The 26,610-nt window shown below is 43.8% G+C and overlaps 1 long non-coding RNA gene across 4 annotated transcripts in view; it reads right to left on the bottom strand.

The window, feature by feature from the left end:
• The window catches only part of LOC148641466 (uncharacterized), a 53,437-nt gene that overhangs the window by 6,344 nt on the left and 20,483 nt on the right, over nucleotides 1-26,610 (bottom strand). For 3 of the 4 annotated variants that reach the window (XR_015929789.1, XR_015929790.1, XR_015929791.1), the window contains exon 3: nucleotides 8,904-9,005. The exons of the other annotated variant lie outside the window; for it this stretch is intronic. This is a non-coding gene — a long non-coding RNA (uncharacterized LOC148641466). The remainder of the gene's footprint in view (nucleotides 1-8,903; nucleotides 9,006-26,610) is intronic. 4 annotated transcript variants of the gene reach the window in all.

The following is a 26,610-nucleotide window of genomic DNA, read 5'->3' as shown; positions in this document are numbered from 1 at the left end:
TACAAATGTAAGCAATTATAATTATTATATTCTTTACTACTACTGTATTTTCAAAGAGGTTGTAAGTTAAACAGGACCTGTTTTTACTCAATCTTTTCTGACCATCATCTAATCTCACTGCCACACAGACACTCCTCTAATTTATTACTAATTATTGTTTCCATGCAAAAAATGGAATACTTACCACACGGTCTTGTCAGCCTTATTGCAGATGGACACTTCATTAACAGAGAAGTTCTGCCCCAGTTTGTAACATCTAATTTCTATAATCACAGTTGGGATAGACCATCACCAGGCCCAAACAGTCCAGCGAGGGCCTTTTTAAAAACAGAATCTGGCAGATACTGTTTGTAGGGCCATTCTCTTAGTTTCTGTTAGAGGGGAACCTGATTTCTCAAACCGATTATTAAACCTCAAAGTTCAAAATCGTGAACTCTGTTAAAGTACTATACGGTCTCCACCACAGGCGAGAGCAAGAGTTCACGAGGATTGTGGTGTAAAACTCGCCCTTCCCGGTACTGCACTGTAATGTACTGTACTCTGATGTACTAGTGAATAAGTACAGGTCGTGCAGCAGACATTTCACCACAGAAATGTTCCAACGTGATCTGGATGCAGAGTTAAGCATTTTTCAGCAAAACTGTCTGGAAGTCTAGAGCAATCTTTCTATTGGATTAAAAGAGATGTGTTCACAGGGCCGTGTCACGTCACTGGAAGTCTGGATGCCTCGTTCTGGATTGCAGAATATGGCGCTGCCCATGCTGGGAAATATTGTCTATTTTGTGACGTAAATCGCAGGTTTTACATTACTGTGTACATTTTACATTGTGGTCTGAAAAGTGCTCATCTTTCTCACCCTGAAATATAAAAATAGCTTTGCAGTTCCCCCTTAAGCAATCCTACCATGAAAAACAAAAATCCAAATTAATTAAAAAAAAACTAATTTCACATGTCCGTACACACCTGATTCTGCTTCACAGCAAATGGAAAGGATTTGATTTGCTTTAGATTTGCTTTGCCTTTCCAATCCTTTGCAAAACATCGACACATCAGCTTAAAATCCTTAAGATCCTGAAATTATCCTTAATAATTTTAAATCCTTAAAAATTGCCTTTTATGTTTTTGTGCGCATGTTTTCCTTCCTTTTCCTTCACCAAAGGAAAAAAAAAATGTTGTTAAAACATTCAATCCCAGCATAGTGTGCATGTTCTACAACTAAGATCTTTTTAATTGTTTTTAAATATCAGAAATTAAAAAAAATAACCCTCTAACCCTCTCAGTAAGTCTGTATTTTTCCATGGGTTAAAAACAGTGCTTTTTGGGGTAGATTCGTGGTGATCAGGGCTCCAGAGAGAAGTAAGCTGTCCACACTGCTGCTGTACTGTACTAATCAAAGCCATGTAAGAGGAGTCTAGTTAGCGAAATTCCTGAGCACTTCCTCCAGATAGCACGTGCCTCAGAGCCAGTGGCTTTCATCAGGGGAGGCATAATTAGCCTCATTTGCATATTTGGATACAAATACGGCACAAGCTGATTAGCTTAATTAGCGGTGAGGTTTTAATGATTTGTTCAACAACTCTGCTCCCTGACAAAGGGATTACTCTGGGAGTAACTGCGAGGAGGCAGTTTGAGGCAAGTGGGGGAGGAGGAGGGGGGAGGGGGCAGTCTTTGGAGGGAGGTGTGTGTGTGTGTGTTGGGGGGTGGGCTGGGGTCTTCATGTCTATGGCTCTGCAGAGAAAGCCATTAAAAGAAAAAACCCCACCATGCCCACATGGACTGCCTTGGACTTTGCCTTCGAAAAAATTCCCCAAACCTCCAGCGAAAAGACAACGCTCCCTCACGAAGTCATGGGGTCTTTTTTTGTTTGTTTGTTTCCTGCCGGTTGATGTATGAAATGAGAATTCATTCCCCTCTCCCCTCAGCCTCCTTCTCTGTTCTCAGACTCTCCTGCGTCAGCTGCCCCCCCTCCCCACCCTTCCCTACACACCCCTCCTGCTCCCTTGCTGCTGTGAAGACCCGTTCTGTGAGTTTTTTTTTCCCCTCTCCCTTTGCATTTAATTACACACTGCTCCAAGCTGCCCCTCCCTCCCCAGGAAATGTGGCCGCTCCTGGGATTCACTTGTTATGCAGCACTTCTGTCTCCGCTGAGCCCGGGAGATAAATTATTTACTAGCAGCACACCAGCTTCAAAGAGAAAGAGCCAGGCTGCAGTGTATCCCCAGCCTGGAGAGCCCCGCAAATATGAAGTGAAATAAAAATCTATAGGCGTATTTACATGCCTTCTGCTTCTCATTATTTGCTTGTTTGTTTCCAATCAGCATGGGACATGAACAGCCAAGCCCAAAAGACAGAAGCCGATTCACAGGCTCATTTTCAGAAACCTGTTTTATTTATTTTTAAAAAACACTACTGTAGATGAACGGCGCATTATCAATAATTTAACACACATTAAAACTATATCCTGGTTTATTTATTACTCTATCAAGGTATAATGTTTACACACCTTGCGGTTATTTTTTATTACAGTATCAAATTGGCAATGTAGATTTGTTGCGATGCACAATTAGTTGTTGCATACCAGCATAAACCCTGCAGTCAAACTGTTTTAATTGTTGTTGCATTAGCTTATTCTGAAATTGCACTATGCTGATTGAAACAACAGACACACACAAGGGATGGTTTTTCAGAACCACAATGACTTCATAGTATTTTAAGTGACTTGGTCTTGTGTTTCACAAGTATTTCACAAAGGAAGTCACTTCTGCTTACCATGTTTATGTAAGTGGGAAAAAAAACAGCTGAAAATGAAAGGAACAAGTGAAATGTCCTGTAGCTTTGGCATTAACGAAAAAGTTATTGGAGAGTGGTGGTTTGACTGAAGTCTTCTGTTCAGAGTAAGGCAATCATCATAAACCAAAAACGAGGTGCACACCGGGTTGGGAATTTGCCAGAATATGACTGGAACTGCAAGAGTCATTTTTATACACTGATTACACATGTAGATCAGCAAGAGAGCATCCACCAACCCTGCTGTCAGAATCCCTTTTTTTTCAGTTTGAAATAGGTCTCATTTTCTGAGGATGGCTCAGAAGACGCGGGGTTAAATGCAGCACACTTCCTCATGACTGAGCGAGGACGGGCCCTTGAAGTATTTATGAACGATGACCCGCACTGTACATATATTCAAACGCCCTAAAATCACGAAAAACTCACGTCGGTCCGAGACGGAGATGAAAAGAAATGGGCACAGGTATCCCGTGTGGGCATCTCAAACCTCCTCAAGAGTTAAGTAGTAACATCTGCTTTGCAGGGCCGAGATGCGATGGGACATTTTCAGGGTACTATAGCCACAGGCAGGCCTTAATAAATCCCACACTGAATGATCTCATGTTCTGAGCCCACTTGGCCCGGGTTATTGAAGGAAAATCATTCTCTGGGGCTGCTCGGCTGCGTTTCATGATCTGAGGCGAGCCGGGCTTGAGAGGCTGGGTGAGAGGAATTGGGGGAGGGAGCCTCCGAGCTCACGGAGACCCCCGAGCACCCACAGCTAGTGAGCTGCAGCCGTGCCAAGATGACCGATCAGAAAACATCTGGATGGCTTCTACCTCTCGAGCAGCTGCTGCCGGCGCATCTGGATCGAAAGGTCACGCCCACGTTTTTGTGACCGCCCGCCTCTCCTGAGGGGTTTTTTTTTCTCCCCTCGAGCAGAAACACAACGGATGCTTTTTTCAAAACAAAAATCTTTGAGCACGACCCCCGTCAGCTCCAAAACAAATAACAGCGACATGAGCTGGAGCGTACCAGCAGGCAGAACAGGAGCACCCACGGGCGCCGAGCCCTGCGCCAAGTTCCCTTCAAGTAAACGTGAAGGCGCATCATGCCACAGAGGTTAAATGAGGCAGAAGCAACAGCGCTGGCCCGGGTACCATCCTCTCCATCCCCCTCGGCCAATCAGGCCCAGTCATTTCTTCGGCTAAACGGGTGGCGCACTGATCACAGCCCCTCTCTGCTGGCGAGTAATCACTGAGCCAGCAACAGGGGGTCTCTGGACTCGGGCTGCAGCGTGGCAGGAGGCCTCTCTCCCAGAGCAGGATGTAATGAGGTAGCAGGCGACCGCTGGTAAACTCAATTTCTCGTGCCTCTCCTCTGGAGCCGGAGGGCAGGGGGAGGAAGACGAGCTCTCCGGCAGCCAGGCCCTGCGTCAGTGTTATCATCTCTGGGCTTCAGGCTGGCAGATTTTTTTCATTCCAGTCAGCCCCCAGATAAGTCGCTGTATGGTTTTGTAAACAGTAATACATCCCTTTTTCTTGGGGTGCTCCTTGGAGCCACACACCACAAACTCCAGGAGGAAAGAAATCGACGTGGATGGTGATAAACTAAAGGGCAACGTGGAAAGTTGCTTGGCTTGTTTTTCCTCCACAACTGACAGCCAGCAACACAAAGAATGAATGAGGTTTTCTTAACATGACACCTCCCGTATGTATTAACAGTGTTTTTCCACAGAAAGGTTGCTCCATACCAGAGAAACAAAGCCCATTATTGACAGGTAACTCTTCTGATGGAGAAAGCAGACACGCTCTAAAGGAAACTCACACTGGTAATTTTACTGTGCTGCATTTTGTGACATCTATGAATTTCAGACCGTGCAAGAGCTGTTCAGAAAAGCCCAGCATGGAATATTTAACTCTTTTACAGCCTGAGAAAAAGACTGTATTATGCATTAATCCTTTTCAAATGGCAATGTATACTTTATCTTGGGTTCAAGTATTATCTTTCTTTACTGCTATATAGTCATATTGATTAGGACTGCTGATCTTGTTGTACTTTGCCATGTTTACCGGGTTTGTAAGAACAAACAGAAGTATTTCCGTTAAAGAAACCTCTTTTTCTATTGAGTCACGGGTCAGAATTAGAAGGTACACTCAACTCTTACTGGACGCATCTTGTAAGCAGGTCACATTTCACAGCTATTTTTAAACTCGTAATAATTCAGACAGCAGGACAGCAGAGGGGCTGCAGGTCCTTCCTCTTCCTCGCTCCTTCAGCGCAGTGCCGATGGGCACAGAGCTGTCCATAGTTACAGGCCTATAACAAGCCCACAGGCGGAGCCATGCGGTCCTTGTGACACACTCTGTGGAAAAAGGGATGGGCCTTACCTACCATGTACTTCACAGTAATTAACTTTTCACTCTTAAGTTCCAACCAATTAAAAAAAAAAAAGGAGTCCTTGCAGGCAGAACTAAAGGAGACAGTTGTCTCCACTGAAGCATGCCTAATCAGTGTGTGGAAGCTGTGAATAGTTGTGTTTATCATGACTTCCCGAGTGTGGAAAATTAATAGGATGCTACCACACGAGACACACAGCAGAGGTCTCAAGGACTAGAGGGGGTGGCGGAGTTCGTGTTCACTCAGAGAGGTCTTTGTTAGGCGGAAATGAATAGTGGCAGAGCTGATGGGCAGTCTTCCTCCGGAGGGCATAATGCCAGTTACTGATACTGTTCAGAGAAAAGAGCCTATTTATTTATTCTCTTTGGTCTTTTGTTTATGCCGATTTAAAAATCCTGTTCATGCATCTTTTTTTTAAAGATCGGGAAAATTAAGTAGCACTATTGTGTTCTTTAGATTATTTTTTCCCCAGAAGTGAGGATTTGATTTTAATGTTAACTTTTTGCAAGGTGCAAACAATAATAAAAACAGTGTCAGAAAATCTGTACCGACGAACTCTGTGCATCTCTGTGGATCTCTGATCAGGTTCCTCTCAGCCTGACAGATGAGTGAAATGTATGATTTGTATTATAATGGACAAGCTGGATATTCCACAGGAACTTCATTTGTGAAGATTCTACAGAACGAGTCAATTTCCAGCACTGCATTTTGGAGGAAAGACCTCCAAAATCTGGAATATATTTCTAATGACAGATTTAATAACTGGTCTGAGAAACTGGCAGTACAGTTCCCCTTTAAAGGGAATTTCATTTACAATTGTATGCATAAAAGTGGAAGCACTGCGCAGAACAAAATAACTTCAATTTGTATTGCAAGCCTTGCGCCTTGAGGTCTTTTACAAAACTTTCTAACAAACAGAACATTGAGACACGCTAGTCTCATAGATAGTGAGAATCATGGTGTAGAACTGCCTGTGAAACAATATAAATACAGCATCTACATCTACTGCTGTCGTTAGTATAGTCATTCCAAAACAATGTGAGGAGGGCTTTGGTAATGTGCATTGGAATGTGTCTGCCATCTGATGAGGTGTAGTGCATGCCATGCCCAGCAGGTGGCTCGGAAGAATGCATAGTTTTTAACTTGAGTAAAACAGCAACACTTTGTTTTTGTTAAAAATCCGATCACATGCACTAGTGTTTATCAGAGCTACATAAAAGTAAAGCTGTCCATTGTGTGGGCACAGAAGTTGTGCAAGCTGAGCAATAAGGAGGGCGATTGCTACAACACAAATGTGGAAAAACAGGAGTTCAAATGTTAATAAATTACTCAATGCACAGAGGATACCACCCAGATTGTCATTTCAGGCTCTGGGGCATGACTCATGTTGCTGAGCTCACTTCTAATCCCTTCAAACACTACACATGATACAAAGATGTTGCCCAAGACACAAAAGATAAAATTAGATTATTAGCAAGTCCCCTTGTTTTCAGTTCTTAATTTTTGTTTTCGCAGCCGACATTAGTGTTTATTGCTGATCAAATTCATTTTAATTAAGATATGAGAAAAAGATGTTAATTATAACTGAATGTGCTCATTTATGTTTTGTGTCCTATGTTCTGTGCCAAATTTCTTATTGGCCTTTACCAATCATGGCCTACTAATAATAATCCCCATTTATGAATTGGCTTCATCAGCTGGTGTGTGGGGAGCGGACTGGCGCATCATCCAGGTGGGGCTGCACACTGGTGGGGGTGGAGGGGATCCCCATTACCTGTAAAGGGCTTTGAGTGGAGTGTCCAGAATAGTGCTATTTAAGTGTAAGCAATTATTATTAAATGAACCTTGTTATCACTAAAAACAATACAAGCACAATATTCTTTATTATAATTTATTATTTTTGATAAAGGTGCTACTATGGTGCTAAAATATTTTTTTATTTTTTAAAAAATCCACTCCTTCAATCACCAGCATATTAGGAGCATATTAGCATATTAGGAATCAATTAACTTTCTGACACAAATTAGCAAACCCACCTATAGCAGAAGGCTTGAAGGTAGATCTGAAGTAACCACCTCCAATGAAATAACACAGCATGAAACTGTTTTTAGTGCTACTGCGATTTCATCTTTACAATTTCGGAGAACACAACACATTACAATGCGTGCAGTAACAAAACATCAGGCATTCCTGAAAAGGAATTTGACTGTATTGAGGAACTGGCAAGTTTGAAGTTATAACAGGGCCTTCCAGGACAAACACCATAACACTAGCCCTACAAATTAATTCCCCTAGAAGCTCTTCTCCACAGAACTACCCTGAATATCAGGGTATCAACTCACAAGACTTAAAACCTTCAAACACGGGCAGTAACAGTTCATGTCTACAGACTCTTGCTGATGGTACACATCCACAACTGTGACCCTGGTCACAACCTGGTGCATCTGCAGATATACTGGAATATAAAAGATCTTGTTATCACCAAGACTCTTTTTTTTTATGCAGTGATACCCGCCGCCTGGTAAATTCGCCCTGTTTTTCAAAGGCAGCTCTTCCACTTCTGAAAGTTCCTGCTCCAGCAGCAGTGCTTGAGCACTACAATAACCCCGGCAGAGGAGAGCGCGCTGCCTCATCAGGGGAGCACGCCTGAAGGTGTCGGATCTGAGTGGGGAAACTCAGGCTCGGACGCCCCCCCCCACGAACTGGGATCATCCTTGAAAGGGGGCCGAGACGCGGTCCCAGCTGGGGCTGTGGGTGACCCCAGGCCAAACCGCGCTTCCAGTTGATTGTAAATATACGCTGCACAGAAGCATCACGCGCCATCAACCGAAAGCAAAATATGCAAATGGCTGCTCTGGGCAGCATGTTGAACAACAGCTGCAAACAAAGTGTTTGACACTCACTGGGAATAATTTCAAGACCAGAGCAGGGCACGGCAAAAAAAAAAAAATGGAAATGTCACCAAACAGCATGAAAATAAGAGCCCTTACAGAAGCTTGGTGGGAGATCTGCCACAACAGTGAATCCTGACAGGAGAAAAAAAAAAAAGCTTGATCTGTACTGACTTTGATTTATGGTTGTACACATTTTTATAGGGGCAGAAAAAAAAATCAAAGCAGGGCTCTGACCAATTGAACTGCTCGCTTATTGTAGGTGAACAAGAAAGTCTTTTTTTGGTCAACGGTTTTGTTTTTTATCTGCATATTTATAGAGGAACGCATAGAGCCCAACAAGACAAAGGATGGCATTTAGCGTGTACATTTTAATTACCGCTTAGCTATGCTAAAAAGTAGCCATGCGTTAAATTGGAATGAGACATCCTTTGGCACAGCGGGGGGCCAAGAAAGCTCCATTAATGTACATTAATGGAGCTATTTTGCAGTATAATTCAGCGCATTACGGTGTTGTGAGAAACTTGATGTGAATATGGGAAAGAGAAAGCAAAGAGCTCGCAGAATCAAAGAGGGAGGGGGGGAATTGTAATAATCCCGAACTGCGCGTCTGAACGCTGTGGGGTCTCTGTTATTGAGGGTACCACACCACCTCAATGGGTTTAGGATGGAAGGCTCTGTAAATATTAATGGTTTTCCTTTCTTGCTTTGCCTGATTCGGAGGACGTAGGGAAAATCCCTATGTAGGAGGTAGGACCCAACACTCCACGGCCGGCGGAGAGTGGAGATGCAGCTGCTCGTCCTCTCGCCTCTCTGCGGGAGTGTGTGCCGCCCTTTCACACTGACCTCTCCGAAACCTCGGCTCGCTGTCCACACTGCCCACTGCCCACTCCACAGATCGAGCCCTTTCCTCAAAACGCAGCCCCTCTGATTTCTCTGCAGTCACCCCTTGAGAAGTAACAGAAACAAAAGAAGGAACGACTACGATGTCTTTTCAGCAGGAGATTAGGCATGAGAACACAGGAGGTGTGCAACTGTACGTGCAGAAAAACATTTTGAAAAGCCAAGGCCACTAAAAACATATTCACCTAAACAAATGCACTTATATCGACTCTAGTGTGCTGCGTTAGAAGCAGGTAAACTTATCCAGAAGTGAATTTACAGCCTGCCAATCATACCTTTTTGAAATTCCACAATACATTGAAAGCAGCTAAATGAAAATCTCAAACAGGTTGCAACAACACATTTGAGCTTAAAAGGCCCCGCTTGTACACGGACAGGTTTTTGCCACATGGTTGCTGTGTAGTTTAAACAGCACTCTGACAGGATATGGAGGATTAGAGCTCAGCTAAAAAAAAAGATGAACCAAAAAACCGAAGCCCTCTTCTAAGACATCAAGGGAAATAAGTGGAAAGCTAGTGTGCTGCTGTGCCAGCAGATGTTTGTTAAAACTAAATTTCGTCTCCTTTCGTTAAAAGCTGTTGCAGCCGAACAGGACAAACAACATCTGAACAAATATACATTCTGTTTACACCTAACGACAACTCGTTTATTATCACTTTAGTAAATTGCATAAATGAGGTAAAGACTTGGATGTGTGAAAACGTTTTGTTACTCAACTCTGATAAAGCTGGGGTTCTGTTGTTTGGAGGCAACAATACTGCTAGGACTACTATAACTTAACTCGGAGGATGAAAACATTTGCCTCAAAGACTCAGCGTGTAACCTAGGCGTCATATTAGACACAAGGCTCTCATGTTAAAACAGTATCGAAAACATGCTTCCTACAGTTAAGAAATATTGCAAAACTAAGGCAGTTTCTCTCCACTCAAGACACAGAGAAGTTAATACATGCTCCTGTATACAGCAGGTTAGACTACCGCAATGCCCTACTATCAGGGAGCACCCAACACTCCTTCAACACCTTACAGCGAATTCAGTGAATTCAGAATGCAGCAGCTAAAACTGTTACTAGGAGCAGAAAGAACGAGCAGCTGAACTATGAAACAGGACAAGCAACATCTGACCACATCTCACTGCTTCTCCTTCTCCAGAATCCTAGGCAGAAGGAGGGAACGAACCGTTATCAATCACGAAGCTCTGTGCAGGCTCATCCAAAGCAACTAATCAGAATTTTATATCAATCAGATAAGTCAAATGAGATCAAACTCATTTACAAATTCAAGTAGACAGCCTGCAGCTCCTATTCATACTAAAGCAGCATTTAGTGGACCAAACTGCATTAAATACTTGTGATAAAAATACAATACAAAATAAAAAAAGCAGGACCACTGCAGATTAGAGTCAATGACCTGCAGGTCAGGAGTCCAGAGCTCTAGCCACTGCTCCACAAAACTGCTTAGGATCACCCATATCCTGGGGCTATTCAAAAAAAACAACAACTCCACAGACAACCAATTTGGCGTTTCAGGACAGGACTGTGAAAAAACTAACCACTGAACCCATCTGCAATACACAACTCTGTTATAACTGGTGTCCTCTCAAGACGGACCTGAACTAAGTCACTTGTGTAAAGGAGCCGGGTCCAGAAATGTTTTACTATTGGAACAAACTCCAAAGATGGTATTTGAAAACTCCTTACCTATTACAAATTATTTTGTTTCTTACAATTGTTAGAAGTTTAATTTCTATAACTAAAATTATAGAGATAATTCCAGCAGCCATATCACCCTGCAACTCACAGCTGGCAGCCCACTGAAGCCCAGCAGTGTGAGCCTGGTCAGTACCTGGAGGGGAGACCTCCTGGGAAAAACCTAGGGTTGCTGCTGGAAGAGGTGTTAGTGGGGCCAGCAGGGGGCACTCATCCTGTGGTCTATGTGGGTCCTAATGCCCCAGTATAGTGACGGGGACACTATACTGTAAACAGGCACTGTCCTTTGGATGAGACGTAAAACCGAGGTCCTGACTCTCTGTGGTCATTAAAAATCCCAGGGCGTTTCTTGAAAAGAGTAGGGGTGTAACCCCGGCGTCTTTGCCAAATTTCCCATTGGCCCTTACCAATCTTGGCCTCCTAATAATCCCCATCTCTGAACTGGCTTCATTACTCTGCTCTCCTCTCCACTGAGAGCTGGTGTGTGGGGACCGTTCTGGCACACTATGGCTGCCATTGCATCATCCAGGTGAGGCTGCACACAGGTGGTGGTGGAGGGGATTACCTGTAAAGCACTTTGAGTGGAGTGTCCAGAAAAGCACTATATAAGTGTAAGCAATTATTATTATTATAATCAGAACAGGTATAGAAGTCAAATGCAGAGAGAAGAGCCTGCTAAAATTGACACTGTGTTAAAGGATCGATTTTAATAATTTCCAGGAAGGTTTCATTGCCTTTGCTAGATGCACTCAGAGAACTTTGAGACAGCAGGCTTCCTTGCTTCAGCTCGGCAGCACCTGTTCTTAAACTGGAGGTCACGGCATAAGTTGAATGCGACAGTGGACTTGGACTGACCTCGTGACCCCTTAAGTGCAAAGACAAACCTAGTCCTTAACACCACAGGCCAGAGCCTACTCAAAGGGACAGGGCCTGAAAATAAAAACACAAGAGCTACACTACATGGCTCAGCCGTGCCAATTAGAAAACTAAATATTTTTAACCAAGGGGGTTGTAAATACATATGCATATGTATATTTTATGAAGGAACATGTAAAGGTTTAGTCCAGAAGAAAAGAAACAACATTTCAGCCGTGGAGCCTTCTTCAGGTAAGAGCTGTATATTTATTGAAAACATCTGTATGTTTTACTATTCCTTTTTGAAAATTGTAAAAATGAACATTTCCATTATGCAAAACAAATTCATCCTACTTAAAAGTTACAAAAAAATCATCCCTTTCATAACTTCTATTTATAAACATGACTGCATATAGAGTATCTGTATCCCATGATGGACTGGCATCCTGTCTAGGATGTATCCTGCCTTGTGCCGAATGCTGCCAGGGGCCACCTTGGGCCCTGAACTGGGTAAGGTGTGATTGAAAGTGATGTGATGATGTAATAAGCATGCATTTGAACTGCTGTAACAATACTCTTAGAAACATCTTTAGTCAGAATGGCCTGTGATACCTAACATACCGTATACGCGACAAGAGCAGGTCTCCCTGCCCCTGCTGGGAGTTGATCCCACTTGCCAGTCTCAAGACACAAGATAACTCCACCGCGCATGAAGACCAGCTCTGCTCTGCGGCAGAATTTCACGTGGCTAGACTTCTGAGGGGGGCGACGTGCCTTCTGTATCTGGTTCAGCGAGTGAGCCCTGTGATGCATACAGCCCCCTTCACCGTGAAGTGGTTTCTTTCTTTGCGAAGGAAACATGTTTTGAAAATCGGACTGAAGTTGGTGTGATAAGAAAGGGGGTTCTGAAAGCCTGATTGCAACACGGGGATCAGCTATCTACTCGATTTTCTTTACCTGCACTGTTGAACAATGCATCTTATCCTCTATCTCTCTCTCTGTCTCAAGCATGCACACTGAGCGCCCTATTGACACAGAATGACGTCGAACGGTTGGCTCTATGGGAGACCAGGGGTGGAAGAACTGATCTTTTTCCCCAACAGCTCTGGAAGAAAATGCAGCAAGACAAGAGAAAAACAGATACACCAAAAGACAACAACAGGAGGGTCTGTGCCCTGACCTGTTAAGAGCCCAGCAGTGTAGTGAGATCACTGCCTTGTATGTGGCATCTCATGTTTTGCAACCTAGCCCTACTCTGTCTGTGAAACAGCCCGCCTCCGCTTAAAACTTTAGCCGAATTGCAGCTAACAATCACATCTCACCTCGGCCTATAAAGACTTCCTATTGCACCTCATTACCTGGGATTTATCGCCCAAGATTATGTGCACAAAGAAATCACACACTGAAATATCTCCATGGACATTACCATCTGACTTCCCTCTGGGCTTGTGCAAACCATACAGCTTTGAATTCAGAAGACTGTATTTGAAAAGTAAAAGAAGCCAAAACGGATGAAAAATACAAGGCGAAAATAAAGCCGTGCCAACACCTAGCAAAATTCATTTTCAATAAAGTCAGTTTGAACTATTCATTATATTTGTGGTAATGGAGATAGAGGGCAGAATACCTACACCTATTGCAAAAACTGGTCTTTCATTTAACCACTTTCTTTAAAAACACATATCTATGTTGATGACTTGTTGATATGTCTCCTCATAATTTGGGGGGATTTATCATCTTAAAAATATTTCTGATCCTAAATAAACGAACAGCAGAACCTACAATACTGTAACCACGTGCATCCTGCAGAGGAGTATGGGAAATTCATGTTATCCCATGATCCTCAGGCTCTTCACATATGGTCTTCTGTCCACAGGTGTTGGGAAAACAGGGCATATCAGTTCTCATTTGGCAAATAAAGTTTTATCCTGCATAGTCATTTGGCCACCTTCTCACTACATTGCCTCCTGGTGTTATTCAAATCCACCATTTGAATTTGAGGATTAATATTTCCCATGCAAAACATTTTAGGGCTGTTTTTCTGGAATTTACCCAACATGGATTTTCACCATCATGTCATGATTCATGTTTCTTTTTCATTTGTGACCGTTTTGTTTAGGATTTCTCTGCTTTGAAACACTATTATCATGCATGTTTTCCTGAAATCCTTTAAGCCACAGCTTAAACCTGTATCCCCATTCTGTACAAACACAAAACCCAAATGAATAAATACATAAAGAAGTAGAAAAGCTCCATGGACATTGTACACGGTATAACATTTGGAAAAATCTGAGCTAGACTTAAAAATCACCCACCTGCTAAAAGCTGTTACTTAAAAAAAATATCAGCAACACTGTATAACAACTATGGACCAGTAAAAAGCTGCGACAAATATTTACCAAACTCACATTGGACAGTGTAATACAGAGAATGCAGTATAAAACTTTGGTAACAAAGAAAATGAGGTAGTTTTCTTTAGGAAAAAAAAACATTAGAAAGAAGACTGCAAAATCACACAGCTGTGCAATATTTCATAGTCTTCATCACCTCTTTAAAATCCTGGACCTGTATCAAACTGCACTGACATATTATAACAATGCATACTGTATGCCAGTGCATTACAGTGTATATATAGTCTATCAATGTGTGTTACTCTTAACTATCACTCTCTGTAATTACAGCCAATTCCCTCACTTTTCCCTACACCTCTTAAACTCTCTCACTGCAGTGAGGCTGCTGCCAGAAACTCACAATAATGAAACTCCCAAGTCCTGCCAATGCAGAGAAACCTGCAGCCCCTCAGCCCAGAGGACAAAGGTGAAGTAAGCGGTCCTTTAATTTATCTGTATTTCTCAGATTATACATCAGAAATCACAAACCCTTCTTTAAATTAAGATTATGTGCATTTTGTTTCTTAGCTCCACGCACAATGGCTCAAAATCGATATTTCAAAAGTAGCTCCGAAGGACAGTCTAAGGAGAGGCAATCTGTAGTGTTCACCTGGGCAAGAATGGGCAAAACTTCTCAGTTAAATACAGCATGGTTCCATGCTGTAACACAATAAAATGTGAAAAAGTCCAAAGGGGGTGAATACTTTTCACTGTATGCCCACACTGCATGAGGATCCAGAATGGGTTGGCCTACTTTATTATTAGCATCATTAATGCTGCAGTCGAATTGGAAAGAAAAAAACCAAGGAATGTTTGCATTCCTCAGAGCAAAGCTTATGACTCTGTCATACGTACGGCCAATGCACTTGAACACTTAAAAAAAAAAAAAAGATTCACAACTTAAAAGGAGTGCAAGTCCGGCAAGAAATGGGCTGAAAACACTGCGATTGGCTCCTTTCTTCTTTCATCGCTTCAGGCTATTTTTCTTCAGAACGAGGGGCTCAGTCACCCCCGGGACCCCAGAGGGCCGCCTGTGCTTTGATCGCGCGGGCGCCTGCAGTCCGCCGGCACTGGGGACGGAGCCTGGAGCCTGGAGCTCGAGGGGTGGGTCCCCAAACCCCTCTCTCCGGTCACACGCGTGCGCTAACCCCCCTCGCCGCCCGCTCTCTTGAACATAACCAGGCTTTTATATCTCTTCCGAAGCTCTCCCATGTGACCCTGTGAATTATTGATGGGGGCCGGAGGATTCTGCCTTCGCTCGCAGACGGGGCGCGAGGTGCAGGGGCCGAGGGAGAGGAGCAGGGAGGAGGGGGCAGTCTCACACCATGCCCGGGGAGAGCCTCTGCCCACTCAAGCCTGCAGAGCCCCCGGACAATGGCTGCTGAACCAGAAGAAAGCACCACGACAGCGGCCCAGTTTCGGACATGCTTGTGTTTAGCAGGTCCCGGGAGAAGCAGGACGGGGAACGTCCCCTAACTTGCTAAAATACAGCATCTGGAAAAAAAAAGTTCTAGAGGTCAGGCAGTTCTGGGACTAGTGTTCTGTTCAAGATGCCCTCTCTGCTAGAAGACACTCTGAGGTTCGATATGGAAACACCTTATCATCTACATCAGAGCTGGCCAGCCCTGGTCCTAAACAGCCAGCATACTTATATCAGCAATTTGTAAAGCCGTGAGTTTTGTTTCTTGCAGCGATGAACTCGGGAACGACCAGTTGTGGTCCTGGAGAGCTACATTTCACCTGATCCCTAAACTGTGCAATGGGGAAAAAAAAATATCAGTTGCATAAGCGCTCCACGTACAGATGTGTATGTTTTCATCATACAGCTGTGAAATTTTAAATGCTTATTTTATGCAGCACAGCTGGGACCAATTTGACACCATAAAAAAAAGACTGAAAGCACGAAAAAAGCTAAAAATATGTGCAACAAATTGTTTCAAAATACACAAACCTATAATAAAGCATCACAATATTCATGCCTCTTTGTACTGGACAGAGACAATTTGAATTCATCTGCTTTCTATACCTTCCAAAAACGGGATTAACAACAAAATAAAGCATTTTCTCCTTTGCTGCAGTATCCTAGCCTTTTCGAGCCCACCAGTTTTTGCAACCAGCCAGAGAGGAAGATATTGAATCGCCGAAGCTCTCTGGCTCTTTAAATTTTTAATAGGCCCATGTCATCAGCTGCATAAATGCTGATATCATCTGTTGAGCTAAGATTAGCCAAGGCAATCACACAAGGTCGTGTGTGAGCTATCTACATTGTAAATCTGTCATGATTACCACCAGTTAAAGCAATGCACTCGCAACCTCCCCCTCCTTCCACCTCCTTCACTTCCTCTCTCTCTCTCTCTCTCTGGTCCTTCTCCATCTCTGACTCCCCCCCTGCACATTAATGGTGGGCTGGCTCTCCGCCAAGGGAAGCCTTATGCTGGGTCTTCCCCCTTGGCAGCAGGCCCGGAGTTCGTACATAATCAAGACCATTCAGCGCCTTGCAGGAGTGTGGCCGTGTTTACATGACTGGGGTCAGGGAACAGGCAGCAGCTTCGTACTCCTGCAGTCACATGACTCAGTCCAGGGCCTCTGGGGACCTGTCACACAGCTCAGCGCTGTCTTAGCGCTCCGAGAGAAGGCGCTGCCAGGAAAGAGACAGGGGGAGAGGAGAGAGAGAGAGAGCGAGCGCACACACTGGCTCGTATGTCGCTCCTGTTTCGGAAAATGCAAAATGGCTCTTTACCTATTAGCATACACTCTGCGCCACAGCACCCCCTGGTACTGAAAGACCTTGAGGCTGTTCCCACCCCCATCTGCACTAGAGAATCCAAAAGGGAACCATCCAAGAGGCCAGCTCACGTGAGATTCCCAGTTTTGGTTTATACTTTTCTACCTATGTCAGGCACTCGTGCCCTCTCAAAAGGCATGCAAGTGAGTTTTAATTCCATTGCAGCAAGGAAACCCAAGGATCACATGCCTTTCTGTGCGAGACGCTGCAGTGCTGTGTGCGCCTGTCTGGAGTGTCAGGGATCTAACACTTACACTGCCTACGGCAGGGGCACAGGACACAGGCGGGGTCTCTCTTTACTCGGAGGAACTGGATCAGAAGCTTTTGGCGAGAAAAGCCGCGCTCTTTTGCCACACCTTGTGAGCTTTACTAAACACACAAGGCATCCAGCTCCATCAGGAACACTCAGGGAAAAAGGAAAGATGTTCTTCGAACCCAGCCTGAGGGCCAAACAGGCAGCATGGTTTAAAGCTTGACTTGGATTTCACATTCCAACATGCCCCCCACTTATGCTGAAATGACCAGTTTTTAACTCCAATTATAGCTGCACTCTGCCAATTATGAGCCCTTTCACCTTGAGAATGCTCACACCCTGGAGGGCTGCATCTTTGCAAATTCTTTTGCATGGGTTTTGCTCCAACTACATAAATCTGCAAAATGAAAGCCGATTCTTTGGTTAGGTCTGCAACTTTTGCAACATCAATTTCTCATCAGGTCCATCAAGCAAAGCCAAAGGGTCCCCATGTTAAGAGGCGAACCCAGGAAAACCAAACTGGGTATCAGGTCAGGTGAGGAAAGTCCGTACACTTTGTCTAAAAAGTGATTTCTGATTTGTAAAACAAGCACCTTGGAACGCATTTCAGGTGAGCCCATATTCAGCCAAGACAACGATGGGACATCAGAAACGACTTTCTCCCACCAGCGCACCACTAACGTGGGACCAGTATGAACCATATCAGAAAAAAATCTTTTAAAAACCCTTTCTTGCATTTCCCTCCAGAAATGCGTTTTTAGTTTGCTAGGGAAGCATACCAATACCTCTTTCCGAATAATGTCATTTCCTAAACATTTAATTGCAGGTGCTTAGAGATTTTAAATGTTATTATTTAAAGACTAATTCATCTGTGAAGCATTTTCAAACCTGCCTGACACCCAGTGGGGAACATGTGCCTCTTTCCTGTGTTTCAGATGGCATTATGACGGTGGGGTGCCATCAATTATCTGCATAAGTGCATTCAGGTAAAATGTGCAAACTGTGCCTTTGGTTTGATTAATCTTCTCAATGCGGACTTTCATCTTCTGCACGTTGGCAGTACATTGCGGTACATCATGAGCTTGCATTGAACATTGGTTGTTTTATCTGCCTGCCATTCAACAGAAGAATGGCCTCCAGTTTCACATAGTCTAGATCACACAGACGTAGCAGTGCAGATTTACATTCTATCCCCCAAATCCACCGGTACTTGTGCATTTGAAACTACTTTGGGATGCAGCAGAGCAGAGATGGAACTGCTTCAAGGTACCAATAACCTTCTGTCGCTGAGATTAGTCAAAACCCCAGCCTATAGTAGCAGGGACCACAGGCTCAAGGACACTGTCTAACACAGCCTGCTTTTCTCACTACAGAGCAACATCTGATGCTGGCTGCACTCAGCCTGTTCCTCTGATGAAGCAGAGGGTCACGAGCTCTCTGAATTCTGATCAACCACCCCTGTCCTCCTGTTTGAATCGCCACCGTCTCTCCACACAAAGAAAAACTAGCATTCTCCCAGCATCCCTGCTTCAACAACCTTTGGGACCTTCAGCTCTCTAGTAGAAACCTGAGCCTGTAGGATTTCCAGTTTGCTTCCATTCCTTAGCGCAACTACTTTGAACTGCAGGCACACAACACACAGCTCTCCAGCAGACATGGTGATGTGCAGAAGTATGAACCCTCAGGTCTAATACCATAGGTAAAATAAAATATTGTAAGGATATAAACAAAAGACATAGAAAACATAAAAAAATGTGTCAAGAATCAAGAGACATTAGCATTTTGTCATATTACGACGTTTATAAGTTAGATTGGTTATGAGCCTTCCAAGCGTTAACACAATCCTGGAAGCACTGATACACACACCCAGTCAGCCTTGGGTTCGACTGCAGTTCTAGATCGATGTTCAACCATTCTTTCTGTGCAGCAGCAGTTAGATGCCAAATTTCTTGCGGCTGCCCTTACTAATGGCATTATCAATTGTGTTCCCCATCAAGACCTTAATGCTTATTGCCTGCAGTCACCGCACTGTGTGATCTTGCATTGCCTTCACTCAAAGCTGCTCTTGCATTAAAGGAGATCCTCCTGATGTCGACACATTTCTACCTACTGGTTGATTTGAAAAACCATAACCGCTAATGTCCCACACACGTTAACATTTGTTAGGTCTCTTAACAACAAAATACCCTTCATCAGGGAATACAACAATCCAGCACTGCTGTCACCTCAGATGTTTAACCTCTCAGCTGTCAATGTAACCCTGAACGACCATCGATCAGGCAGATCTTACAGAGCCAGAGCTGCAGTGATTCTGCTGAGGCACCGGCTAGTTTTGTCCTGAATCTCCCTGAGCTATAGCCACTGTGGTCTGAAAATGTTTCCACAGATGCTAGAGGATGGTGACGGAGATAGGCCACTGCTTTCCAGCACACAATCTTTCTGTCTGTCCATTAGAGAGGGGGTTTCCCTGATTGCTCTGCCAATTGTAGAAGCAGAACATCTCATTCCCTGGTCTACAGTACATCTCTTAGATAGGCTGCCTTGAATAATGCAGACAGCAACCAAGTGATCACTCAAGAGGGGCATGGCTGTATCTTTCAGAGTTCATGTCTTTTCAATGGGTGTTCATATAGATTCTTATTTTGAGCAGCGTGAACTTAAAACAATCAACACACCTCTCCAACCACTGAAATAAAGGTAAAGAACTACATCTGCACCCACAGGTGTACAGTTGAGGCTGTTGCGTGATCATTGTGCACCAGTGGATGGGAAGCTGACACCTGGAAAACACGGCCCACAGAAATGTGCGGCCCCCATTAACAGCAGACATGGCCCGCCTGCTGGGGGGACCGTGCAGATGGTTCAGTAGCTTTTAGTGATCAGTCACACATCAGTCAACCTATAAACGATTGTCAACATAATGCACTTCCTAAACACTATTTGTTTAATAAATGCATTGTCAACTGTCAGCAGTGGGGAGGCTGTTCAAGGAAGGATGTTGTTTTATTACACAGGTCTCTATTTGTCGCAACCCAAAGGTCACTCAAGTAAATGCAGTATTTAGAGAACTACAGCTGCAGTGAGCATAGAAAACAAATGAAGAGAAAATAAACCAAATATGAGAAATGCTGAGAACAGGGTAAGAGCCCCCAGACTTCTTCTAACTGTGTTAGGAATCCCTGTTGGAAACTGGGATCAGCAATCTGCCTACGTTACCCCACAAACAAAAAAACAAGCCCGCTTTTTTTGGCTCCGGGCTCCTTTCTCTTCTTTTTGAGGAGGACAAGTGTTTTCAGATGTCGAGAACACATTTCTAGCTGTGGACGAGCCAGAAGGCCCGGAGCATGAAAGCATTCCTCTTAAGATTCAGGCATTTCATCAGGCCCTCTCTGCGCCAATATGAATACTCTGGTGTATCTCCATGGCAACAAGCCAACTAGCACTGCATGTTAAGAAGTGAGCAGGCTGGCGCGATCCCACCGCGGTTAAAGAGAGGGTGGTCGCCGTGCGGGGCAGGGGCTACCGCTGGTCCCCGCGAAAAGCACGACTGAAGGGGAGCAGGGAGACCCACGAGGAAAAACACAAGAGGTGCTGCTCCAGCAGGACTTAAAATCCACTTTTACAAAGAACCTCCCCCCTCTAAAACTACTCTCATTTCTGGTGCAGCTTTTTTTTCCTTTCCTCAGGAGAGGGCCTCGATGAATTAATCATAGGAGCTTTAATTCCGGGCTCCCAGTTGGATACACACTCGTTCTTGGCCCTAAGCTCCTCAAGGTGGGTTGTATTAATGGGACACAAGTGCCAAGGAGCCAGCTTTCCAGTCGAACTCTTCTCTTGCACCCCTGTCTTTATAGAGAGAAGGGCCCCAGGCACTGCCTCTGACAGGCCCCAGCCAGTAAAACAGTAAATGTTCACAACCCAAACAGGACTCTCAAGAGTGCCAAAGCCAGTGTAGGCATCAGCTCAGTGATTTCATTAGCCAGTCACCAGTCACATATTGAGACATGTCTATTACCATTTCATGGGTTCAAGAGTCATATTACGTGATGTACACAGGCACAGCCCTCCCAGATACACGCTTATAATTAACATTCCAGGCCTTGTATGGACATATATCATTGACAAGCTAAACAATCTGAACCTTTTTAATCTTAAACAGAGAAGACTATGAACAGATCCGAGTCTCATCGTTACAGACACTGACAAAGTCGACCCAGTGAACTTTCGCAGCATTAACAGTGAAACATCACCTCCAGTTCACAACTAGAAACAGTGCATTTAAGACCAAGAACGTGGCTGCTCTTTACACAAAGGACTGTGGAAGCATAGAAGAATCATTCTGTTGCTCTTTTGCAGCTTTCTCAAGCTTCTGCTCCTGTGAAAATAGCAGCCTTCTGTCTACAACAGCTCCAATCTCCCAGTGCTGCTCCTGGCCAAGCTACCCACATACTGATGTGTTCTAATCTGCTCCAGTTTTGTGCCTGATGTGGTGTTGTGTATGCATCATGTCCACATTGCACTGCTTCTAAAACTAAATAAGCAGCATTCAAATACAACTGTATATTTCTGACATCAAACAGATGGTCTAAAGGTTCCCCTATTCATTTAACTGTTCTGCAGGGGAGATGTTAAATCAACCCAAGCTTTATCCATCTTCTGGTAAGCTCTTCTTAAACCACAGCTTTAGAACGCATTAGGTGCTTTATCTTGCACAGTATAATAAGGGTGTCCTAACGGAGGGGTACTCCATCCAACTACTACCAAATCTTGTCTTGTAAGACATCATGCAGATTAAAGATGTTAATTCTCCAAGAAGATTAAAATGCCTACTGCCTGTCCTAGGCGATGGGCACAGCACCCTGCAACCTACAATGCAGTATGCGCCGGTGCTCCTGGCAGGTAGCATGGCTGCTATCGCTCTGTCTGAGAAGTCAAGCACTGTCCTGCCAGCTGCATTTTCACTTGCACAGAGTGATCTTCCATATTATTCCAGATTGAATGCATCCACATGAACAGTTTGCAACTGTACGATTGACAGCTGTATAGACCTTGGCGTGGTTGCACATTTACTCTGGCTTTACAGTCTTCTTAGCACAGTTTTAACAGCGTTTCAACAGGCTTTCATTGCCTTTAACTGCTCTGTATAATGGTGGTAAGAACAAGGTGTAGTACAATAATATAGAGGCATGTCCTCTAGAAGACATGTCCCTAGAAACACGTCTCATGTATACTGTGGTTTTCCATTCATGTCAGTACAACATGAAAAAAAGCTGATCAACAAAACATTAGAACAACTCACAACTTCTGTTCTGTTAATACACCTTCTGAGTCATTACTTGGAACCAGTTACTGTACTACCAGGTTATTAACACTCAATAAATGCTCCATTAATCTATTATCAGTTATAAAGAAGTTATCAGCTAAACTGATAAGCCCCCCATCTACGGACTACCTTCCCGTTAAACCTCCATGCAGAACTATCACTTGTGATCCTTCTGATAGGAGCACATGAAAATGCCAAGGCAGCCCCTATCCTATCCTTGAACTGTTCTAATTTAACTGAACTGATTAATCTAAAAGAAGGAACATGCAGACGAAAACATCCCAAAAAGCATCCACCGATGGGGAGAGCATATTTTTATCATCTTAAAAAAAAAATCAAGGCCAACTTACCAACTTCAGTTTTTTTTTTTTGCTTTCCTGCAGCTGCTGGAAAGGGCGTATGGGAGCAGGAGCCCAGCACTGAGTGGAAACGTTGTTGATTCAGCAGAAAGGCTGGGGATCAGGAGACAGGCTGTGCAAGCTGTGGAGCTGGGCCCAGTCCTACTTCGGAGAGTGTGTTAATTACCCCAGAGGCTCGCGGCCCTGTAGGATGCAGGATCCTGGCTTTGTGCACACCTCCCCACGGCCAGTTCCTCTCCGCCACCCTCCCCTGCTGGGAGCAGGAAAATTAAAACTCCTCAGCTCCCCCTGTGCGTGATTGAAAAAGATCCCCGGGAGAGATGCTGCTGCCTGCGAGCCGGCTTCTTCCTTCTTCCTCGCTGCCCTGCGACTGCATCGACATCACAGTGACCAGACCAGCAAGTAAAGTTTTTTTTTTTAACCCTCTGCTTAAAGACCCTGCCAGCTCGGAAATAAATCTACCCGGACCAGGCTACTGAATGCGTGTCAGAGATATCTTTAAAAAAGGGGCTCTAATATCTTCTTCGTTCCACCCATCCTCCTCTCCCTCACTTCTGACAGCTGCTAACATACCGCTTACAAAGGGCTTAGGCTGAGCAGCATGGCGTTTGACAGACTGTCACGTCTGAGCTCGTCAATGTCAGGTCAGTTCATCTGTCCTGCGGTCTCTTTCCCCCCACCATTCTTCATCTGCCTAATCTCCGCACTGGAGAGTGTTTGTGCGAGTGCACATGCATGAGTCGGTGTTGTTGAGAGATCACCTCTGCCATATTTAATTTCACTAAGTTATTAAGAATCCACCACCTGAAATGAGTGGAGATCAAGCCTGCAGGGCTGAGCTCACTCAGGACTGGAAGGGTGGCTCCCTTGCTCCAGTTAATTTAGTAAAGTGCCATAGAAATGATAGCCCCCTCACAAAAGCGGGGTAGACTCATGCAGGAAAGGAAACCAGTTACTGCCGAAATGACCCAATATGCACCAGTTGTCAAGTCTGCGGGCTTCAGAGGATGTTTACCAAGGAGGGATTACATGAATGCCAGCTCACTGCTCTGCATACGTTCTCAGAAACAAGTTACAGCAAAGGAGTTCAAAGGAGTTTCCCAGACCAGTTGTCCTTATCAGTATTCTGGGACATCTCATAGCTTGACGTATCCCATACATTAGACTGCAATCTCTTCATAGAGGTTAGATGGTTCTAATAGTTCTTTTGTGTCAAGATATATTTTAATGAAGCATTTTAAATTTTTATGATTGTAATGAGGATACACACACAATGCACAGAATAACCACAGTACATTAACCAGATAAAACAAGTCTCCGGGAGAGATTTCTGAACTTTCACAGTCACAAAATCTTTGATAGTGTTGGGGAGGGAATCTCCCAGTCCTGGTGCTGCACACAAGAAGGCTTTATCACGCAAAGGAGGCTTTATCACTTATTTCAGTAGGTCTTCAGCACGATGAGAAATCCTCTGGCAGGAGATCTCACATTCTGGATGATACTCATGTAATAAACATTGAAGGCAAACTGGAGCCAGGTGGCTTAATTCCTTGAAAGTAAACAAAAGGACATTAGAATCAAGCCTGTTTTCACCTGGAGCCAAAGCAGTTCACATAGAACAGTGGAATTTGCACAAATATAATCTTCAAACTTCTACTGAACTATACACTTCATATTTAGAATCCTAAAATGTATTTTAAAAAACAGGTTCTATTATCATTATTTAAGTGAAAATCCCTTACTAGATGTTTCTCAGTTAAAGAACTGAGAAAGTTAAACTTGAAACAAGTTCAGTCACCACTCTGTACAAAGAATGGGTGCGTACAGAGTCTCTAATTGACCACTATTATAATCCGCTGAGAGATGTTATTATGGGCTACATGATAAACACTATCCTAAATTTTGTTTAGTGGAATATGCAGTGTTAAAGAAATTGCTTGTCAATGAGTGGACAATGCCCAATTTTACCTGCATCAGTTTAGTGTTGAGTTTCTAGACTGTAGAATTTGCACCTCCAAAACTGTTACATTGTTTAAGTGTTAAAAAGAGCAATTTACATTTGACAAAAAGATGACTAAATCACTCTTAAAAATAAAATCCCATGAACAGTCTTCATCTGACCCTGTCCACACCTATTAGCCACACTTTCTAGTGCTAATATATAATTGTGCTCCTTCTTCCATTAGTACAGAAAGAGAATTAAACGCTGAAATATGGTATAGCATACTGCATTAAGAAAAGGAACCCCAGGTCTCGTAATGGTAAACAGCTTCGTTAGACAGCTACACTCTTATTTCAAATTTTATGGGGCTTTTTTCCTCATTATAGTAAAGGGTGCAGGTCCTCACAGATAATGTGCCCGAGATGAGAAAAGGTGAGTTTGATAACGTCTCTTTTCCTGGAAGGTCAAAGCAGCTCAGAAAAAAAAACCAAGAGACTGACCCTCAGGGTTCATCCCTGTGGTTGGACTGGCATGAGGCCGGCTGCAGAGGGACTTTGCCAGCCCGGAAAAGAGCAGTGTCATATGGAGCACACGCTGGGCACATCCTGTGCATAAGAGTGCTTGCAGACCAGAGGTCATTTAACACATCTAGGACATTGGGTTTTTAATAGCTACTTTATCGAAGGACCTCACCCAGCCATTTCCTGAAAGACGCCAGCGTATCAGCGGCAGGAACATGGTTGGGTCGCTTGTTCCACACTCCCACAAGCCTTTGTGTAAAGACGTGGCATAAGTATGGGCACGAGAAGGGTCACGAACGAGAAGAGGCCATGGGCCCCACCCTAAGACATACAGCTCCTTGAGAGAAGCTTGGATTAACACAGATACAAGGTGACTCTGGAGACAAGGAGAAGAAAGAGCAGTCAAGAGCAAATCATGTCAAGCAGGCAGTAAGGCAGGAAACTGTACCAGAGTCTCTTGTTAATAAAGAAATGTTTTCTTCTTTAAGGTCTTGAATAGTTCCTTGTCAATTAAAAGAGGTGGGTTTATTCATCGCTGTAAGACCACACGGTCTGGTTTTGACAGAGCCTTGGAGACGCAGAGCTAACGTGAGCTGACAATGATAAATGGGCCGGGGCCCGCTGGTAGATTCAGAGGCAATGAATCTGCTGGAGTTGATTCGCGCTGAACTCACTTTCATCTGCATACAGTTGGGAGGGGAGGTGGACACATTAATGTTAATCAAACACAGCTGACAGCCGTTAATGAAAATTTCATATAAAGAATTATTCATTACCGCATGTTAAGCCTCTGGAACTGGCAAATTTCTTCGTATTAAAAATTAACATGTAACAGTAAAACACAGCCAACTCTCGGAGCGAGGGCGAAACTGTTCAGGTTCGTTTTAATGAAGACGCTCGTGACAAGACAGCAGGTTCAGTCTTGATTGTGTGGAAGTATCCAACTCTGTGAGGAGAGTGCATTTTAAATTGGCTCACCACCACACAACTGATTTTCTGATCGGTAAAATACTTTTTTTATAAGGAGTGGAGTTATAGGAGTTTCCTTAAATATTCAGCTGCTTTGATGTTGCACGTGAATATTGCAAAATATGCACAAAAAAATGATGAAAGACATCTACTGATCTCTCCTCAAATCACTTTTTCTTAGTGTCTTTAAGATTGTTTTCTTGAATGCTTTCTCCAAGCTCAAAACAAGATGATGTTCACATCGGGAAATTATGAACACAGACTGCTTCTACTATGAAATGGTGCTCACCGTCTAGCCCACAATGCCTCACATTGTACCTGGGTAAGCCTCTCCATTCCCATTCTTCTGCCATATTCCTATCCATGTTTAAAGACTTTGCTTCAGTGTTTCTCCAAACAGGAATGAAGATGTTACACCACCCAGAGTAATACTGGATTCCTGGTAGGAAGTGGACTACTATAACTACATCTTAAAATGAAAAACACTTGATGAATAACTGTTAAAACCAGCATGATTAAAACGGTAATTCAGTTGTTTTTTTCTT

The sequence above is a fragment of the Lepisosteus platostomus genome, chromosome 24 (assembly GCF_059453375.1).
Source record: "Lepisosteus platostomus isolate fLepPlt1 chromosome 24, fLepPlt1.hap1, whole genome shotgun sequence".
Taxonomy (NCBI): Eukaryota; Metazoa; Chordata; class Actinopteri; order Semionotiformes; family Lepisosteidae; genus Lepisosteus; species Lepisosteus platostomus.
The sequence above is the reverse complement of the archived record's forward strand: the minus strand, read 5'-3'. Positions and strand labels throughout refer to the sequence as shown.